Here is a 7,152-nt window from a genome sequence, read left to right as displayed (position 1 = left end):
AAGGTTGGTGGTTCAAGCTCACCAGCTGCTCCTTGGAAACCCTATACAAGGTCGTTATGGGTCAGAACCGACTTGGTGGCACTTAACAACAACAATTCATTGGTCCAATTGTGAGTATTTTTGCTTTCTTTATATTGAGGTGAGAGCCATACTGAAGACTATAGTCTTCATCTTTATCAGTACATGTTTTAAGTCCTCTTCACTTGCAGGAAGCAAGATTACATCATCTGCAAATGGAAGGTTCTTAGTAGTCCATTAAGCCTGATACCATGCTTTTCTTTATATAATCCAGCTTCTTGGATTATTTGCTCAGTATACAAATTGCATAAGTACAGTGAAAGGATACAACCTTGGTGGACACCTTTCCTGATTGCAGTTTCCCTTTGTTCTGTTTAAACGATTGCCTCTTGGTCTACGTATAGGTTCTTCATAAGCACATGAAGTGTTCTGAAGTAGCCGTTCTTTACAATAGTTTTTCATGATCCACACAGTCGAAAGCTTTGCATAGCTAATAAAACACAAATAAACATCTCTCTGGTTTCCTCTGCTTTCAGCCAAGATTCAGCTGATACTAATAAGATTCTGAATCCAGCTTGAATTTCTTGAAGTTCTCTGCATACTGTTGCAACTGTTTTTGAATTCTATTCAGCAAAATTTTACTTGAATATGTTATTAATGATAACATTAGATGATTTCCACATTCTGTTTTGTCATTCTGTTTTTGGAATGGGCACTGAAAAATCAAGTGGGGACCATGTTTGACTTCCAGTGGCTTCCCAAGGGGGAAAGATAATCAGACTCCAAATCAACCTAAGACCGATTCCTGTGAAGTGGAGGCCAGATATACTTCTACTTTACAACCTTCTTTACCCTTTTCTGACACCAGACATCCCTCCCACAGCACTCTCTGATGCACATCTAGGTTCCATAATCCATTGCAGTGACCACACAGAACTCATAACAATACTCACAATTATGGGGTTTATTAGGGAAGTGAATAGGGTACCTGCCATTCAGGATCAAAAACCTTAGGACACAGCAGCTCTCCAGTCTGCCACTCTTATCTTTGACCTCTTAGTTATGTGGTCACTTGGCCTCTGCCCTGCTTGGACAAATGTTTCAAAGTTCTTTTAGCCAGTCTGTGAATGCCCAGAGGGCATATTCTTCAAGCCACTCAGCTTTACTTGGTCCATGGGTCTTGATCCTGAAGTTGCTCTGTCTCTCCAGGCCATGGCCTCTGCTGGGCACCTCTGTCATCACCTCTGCTATCGCTGTTTCTCTTGGTTGGGATCTCACGCTTCACTCATAGTCTTCCTTCTTCGTGGTCCTGAGATCTCTGTCTCTGCTTCTGAGACGGCTCCTTTTAAAACTAGCTGAAAGGCAAAACTAACCAATCCCAGCCTTAGAGTACTGTACACCTTATTTGCATGGTTCCCCCCTAATCACTTGGTGGGAATTAAGGAGACTTTGGATAGAAAAGCCATATCAAGTACATTTTTAAGGCACTACAAGCACAAATATGTATCTCTTCCAATTTGTTGCCATATAATTATCTTCCAAATTTCTTGTTACAGATGAGTGAGTGTCTACAGAGCTGGATCAGTTTGTTGAAAGATTTCAATTTGTATTCTATCAGTTCCTGTTGTCTTGTGTGTTTGTTTGTTTTTTTGCCAATGCCTTCAGTGCAGCTTGAACGTCTTCCTTTAGTACTGTTATTGTTGTGAAGTGCCATTGAGTCAGTTCCAACCCATAGTGACCCTGCATAGGGTTTCCAAGGAGCAGCTGGTGAGCTTGAACCACTGACCTTGCAGTTCAAATGGCTTTACAGTCTGGCGCATTATCCCACAGCGCCACACCAGAACTCCCATTAGTTCTTGATAATATGCTACCTCTTGAAATGGTTAGTTTCAATCACTTCTTTTTGGGACAGTGACTCAGTGTATTCCTTCCATCTTCTTTGGAGGCTTTCTGCATAATTCAGTATTTTGTCCTTACACCTACTAGGATGGTTGTAATGAAAAAGATATTAACAAATGTTGACAAAGATGTGAAGAAATTAGAAGTCTCCTGCACTGCTGATTGGATTGTAAAATATTCCAGTTTAGAAATGGAACAGGTAGAATAAATAATAAAGTAACAAAGAGAAGAAGGACCTGTTCTATTCAGGCAATTCCCCAAAACATTAAACATTGACTCATCACATGATTTAGAAATTCTACCGATAAGGAGCTCTGGTAGCGTAGTGGTTATGAATCGGGCTGCGAACCTTAAGGTCAGCGGTTCGAAACTACCAGCCGCTCCGCGGGAGAAAGATGAGGCTTTCTACTCCCGTAAGGATTTACACCCTCGGAAACCCTGTACAGGGTCGCTATGGGTCGGAACTGACTCGACGGCACTTAACAACAACAACAACAACCGATAGGCTTATACTCAAGAGAAATCCACACAAAAGTTTCTATCCAAGAGTTCATAGCAGCATTATTCATAATATCCAAAAGATGATAACAGATAAAATGTTTATTAACTGATAAATGAATAGATAAAGCATGCTATATCCATATAATGCAATATTATTTTGCCATTAAAAAGATTGAAGTGATAATACTGGTACAACATAAATAAATCTTGAAAACATTATACTAAATGAAAGAAACCAGATCACATAGTGCATGATTTCACTTATATGCAAAGTACAGATAGGAAAATCCAAAGAAGCAGACTAGATTAGTGATTGTCAGGAAATGGGGGCACTGGAGTTGGGAGTGACCGTTAATGGTATGGAGTTTCTTTCTGTGGACATGAAAATGTTCTAGAATTGGAGAGTAGTGATAGGAATCGTGGGGTGGTTCTATATGATTAGTGTTGGATTGCTAACCTCAATGCCAGCTATTCAAACCCACCAGCAGCTCCTTGGGAACCCTATACAGGGTTGTTATGAGACAAAACTAACTCGTAAACACTTAACAACAACAACAGTGATTGCAAAAAGGAATTCTGGTGGCACATTGGTCAAGCACTCAGCTGCTATGCAAAAAGTTGATGGTTTGAACCCACCAGCCACTTCACAGGATGTGGCTGGCTGTTTCTAGAAAGATTTACAACCTTGCAAACTCTGTGGTGCGATTCTACTCTTCCCTAGAGGGTCGCTGTGAGTCAGAATTGACTCAGAGGAAATGGGTTTGGTTTGTTATTTCTAATGGTTGCAAAACTTTGTGAATATGCTAAACATCACTGAATAGTACATGCATTTTTAAAGTATGAATTTTTTGGAATGTGAATTATATCTCAGTAAAGCTGTTTTAAATGTAAGGCATGGTTGCTTATATCACAGACACTGTCTTCAGTGTCCCTTCAATCCATCTCCCAATCTGCTTGTCAAAATCTTGGGTTTATAGGAGTCTAGAAGTTTGCTTCCGAGGATCATCGACCTCAGTCCTACTTGACTGGGACTGGGGTGAGAGCAGCGTGGAGTTGTGAAAATAGCACGGGAAAGAGAGGAGAAGATGGAATTTAAATTGTGGTTCTGTATTTTACCAGCTTATTGGCCTTGAACAAGTTATCTCAGTTCTCTGAGTCTCATGCTCTTGTTCAGAAATGACAAGTGACCGTAGCCTTACATACCTCACAGGTTGCAAGGGTCAGAGGATAATATCCTGTAATTGAGAATATTTACTGTACTTGAAGCTCTACACAAATATTAGTTTTTGTAATTGGGGTTTCCAGAGCTTATTGTCAATGTGTCTGGGTTGTGAGGTGAATAGCACTTAACAAAAACAAGATGACTTTAACCACAAAATCCTAAGGAAGAACTGCTGGTTTTTAAGTCTGGAGCCAATGGTGATATTCTCCAATGCCCAAAAGGTTGCTGTTATAATTGTATTTGTTTAGATATCTTCCTTTTAAGGATCTTCACTTGAGCAGTGAGTTAAGCTTTGGACTGCTAACAATGGTTGGTGCTTTAAACCCACCAGTTGTTCTACAGCAGAAAGATGAGACAGTTTGTCTCTGGAAAGATTTATAACATTGGAAAGCCTATGGGGTAGTTCTGTTGTGTCCTTTTGTTGTTGTTGTTAAGTGCTGTCGAGTTGGTTCCGACCCATAGCAACCCTGTACAAGGTTTCCGATGGTGTAAATCTTTACTGGAGTAGAAAGCCTCATCTTTCTCCCGTGGAGCTGCTGGTAGTTTCGAACTGCTGACCTTCAGGTTCTCAGCCCGATTTGTAACCACTACGCTGTCACTACATGAGTCGGAATCAATTGGATGACAATGGGTTTGTTTTATTGTTTTTTACCTACTACATTGCCATTTTGGTTTTTGTGTATTTTAGTGTTTAAAGGCAATTTTTTATTACAGCACTATATTCTTGAGCCTTGGTCAAATCTGTATACATATGGATTAAAGATTTTCTCGATAGTGTGATCTCTGGTTGTCTTGTATAAACAGCACAATGCACAGCACACATTTTAATGTCACTCATACTTGGGTTTAAACTCTAATTTTATTTCCTAGCAAATTATGTTACTTAGTTCTCTGAGCCTCAGTTTCTCCATCTGTAAAATAGAGACAGTAACTGTCATATAGGATTATGGTGAGACTGAGAAGACACCACCTGCCCAGCACACAGTAAGGAGTTAATAAATCTATAGCTATTGTTACTGGCTCTGGTAGCGTAGTGGTTATGAATCAGGCTGCGAACCTTAAGGTCAGCTGTTCGAAACTTCCAGCTGCTCCGCGGGAGAAAGATGAGGTTTTCTACTCCCGTAAAGATTTACACCCTCGGAAACCCTGTACAGGGTCGCTATGGGTTGGAACCGACTGGACGGCACTTAACAACAACAACGATTGTTACTGGACCTGGATATTGAGGGATCAAAGTCAGATTCTCAGCTTGAGGAAGAAAGTGGCAGAGCTGTCTTTTGCCAAATGGAAAGGAAGGAAAACTGACAAGTATGGATTTGTGTGAGAGTTCCAAACTTGAGTGGCTTGATTTGTATCAGATTGTGCTCCAAGTTTGAGCCCCTACTCCATTTTAGTTTTGCTTATTTCTTAGCACCCATCAAAGCCTTGTTGTTGACAGACTTACATACATAACAAAGGAAAATTTTTTTTGTATGCATAATGTAAGCATTTGGAAAAAATGTTCCTAAGGGAGGATCTTTATCAAGGTCTTATACAAGACTTTTATCAGAAGTTCCCTCAGAAGTCCTTAGGAAATGGTTTAAGATGATTTCCTTATGGCCACCCTGTCAAATTCCCCTCGCTATTGTTAGGTGCTGTCAAGTCAGTTGTGACTCATAGATACCATATGCACAACAAATGAAACTCTGCCTGGTTCTGAGCCATCATCACAATTGAGCCTATTGTTGCTGATGCTGTGTTAGTTCATCTTGCTGGGAGTCTTCCTCTATTCTGCTGACCCTCCATTTTACCAAGCATGATGTCCTTTTCCAGGGACTGGACCCTCTTGATAACATGTCTTTTCTGGATGAAACCTAGAAGGGAGAATCCTTCTGACTGTGAGGTTGCCAAGAGACCAAAAAAAGTAAACAGGAATTAGTCCAAGATATATTACTTTGTTACAGAAAACAAAGAAATGGTTTACAGACAGGGAAGCTTACTGACCAGGATGAGAACAGCAGCTGTTTCCAGTGGCAGCTGACTGGACAGTCAAAATTCTGCCTGAGCAGTATTGGATGAGGGCATTTTTATATCATGGGGTATACAAGCTTCATGTGTGAGGGCAGTTAAGGGTGGTATAGGGAACACAAAAAAGTCCTGCCCCTTCCTATGAACATAGAGTTTTGGCATGCATAGTAAGAGGAGAGATCTGTCTGTCCTTTCCTAGCATACATACAACCAAAGTAAGAGAGCAAAGAATTTCGGTATGTATAGCAGGAGCAATGGGAAGGGATAGAAGATGTTAGGGTTGCTGCTTTGGAGTGTTCAGCTTTTGTCTCTACAATGTTCAAAGTATGAAAGAAAAAGTCTTGTCATCCTGGCTTCTAGGGCGCATTTTGGTTGTACAACAAAGATTTGTTTGATTTTTGTCTTGTACTTTCAATAATCTCCTCCAACGCTGTAACTCAAGTGCATCAATTCTTCTGCAGTTTTTCTTATCTATTACCCAACTCTCACATGCATATAAGACTATTGAAAATATCATGGCTTAAGCCAGGCACACCTCAGTCCTCAAACTGATATCTTTGCTCTTGAACATTATAAAAAGTCTTTTGCAGAGGATTTGCCTCTCTCAGTAGACGCATAAAAAATGTTTCACAAAATAAATACTCCTTAGTGATGAAAACAATAAATAAACTAGGAACAGCAAAGAACTTTATTAACCTCAACAGCTTGTCTTAGTTACCTAACACTGCTGCAACAAAAATACCACAAATGAGTAACTTTAAAGGCCAGAAATTTACATTCTCACCATTCTGGAGGCTAAAAGGTCAAAACAGAATTTTGACCACATTGATTCCTTCCTTGTTGTTAGCCCCAGGCATTGCTTGGTTCCTTGACCATCCTCATATTTCAGCTGCCTTCTCACTTGTGTGCATGTCTCTTCATCTAATCTGCTCTTTTTATAACCCAGAAATGATTAGATGTAGAACCCACCCTATTTGGGTGTGAACTAACTAACATAATAAAGAAACTCTATTTCAAAACAGGATTACATCCACAGGTACAGGAATTGGGATTCCAAAACAGGAGTTGGCTTCAAAGACTGTGGAAAAATGGAATTTTTCCACAAACTTTTTGAAGTCTTATATTTGGACAGGGGGGCCACAATTCAAGCCATAATAGTGATTTGTGAAGAACTCATAACTAATATCATACTTAATGCTGAAAGACTAATATTTTCCTTTAAGATCATCTGAGAGTCCTGGTAGGATGTAGGATAAGCACTGGACTGCTGCTATTCATAAGGTATGTGGTTCAAACCCACAAACTGTTCTTTAGAAACTTTATACAGTATCACTATGAGTTGGAACTGACTCAACAGCACTTAATAGCAACAACAAAGATCATCTGACTTCAGATGGATCCTGGCTGAAAGCAGAGTGTCTTAGGCTGGGTTTTCTAAAGAAGCGAACCAGTGAAACATATATATATATATATGTTGTTGTTGTTATGTGTCGTGGAGTCGGTTC

The sequence above is a fragment of the Chrysochloris asiatica genome, unplaced genomic scaffold (assembly GCF_000296735.1).
Source record: "Chrysochloris asiatica unplaced genomic scaffold, ChrAsi1.0 scaffold00302, whole genome shotgun sequence".
In the NCBI taxonomy this organism is placed as follows: Eukaryota; Metazoa; Chordata; class Mammalia; order Afrosoricida; family Chrysochloridae; genus Chrysochloris; species Chrysochloris asiatica.
The sequence above is the reverse complement of the archived record's forward strand: the minus strand, read 5'-3'. Positions refer to the sequence as shown.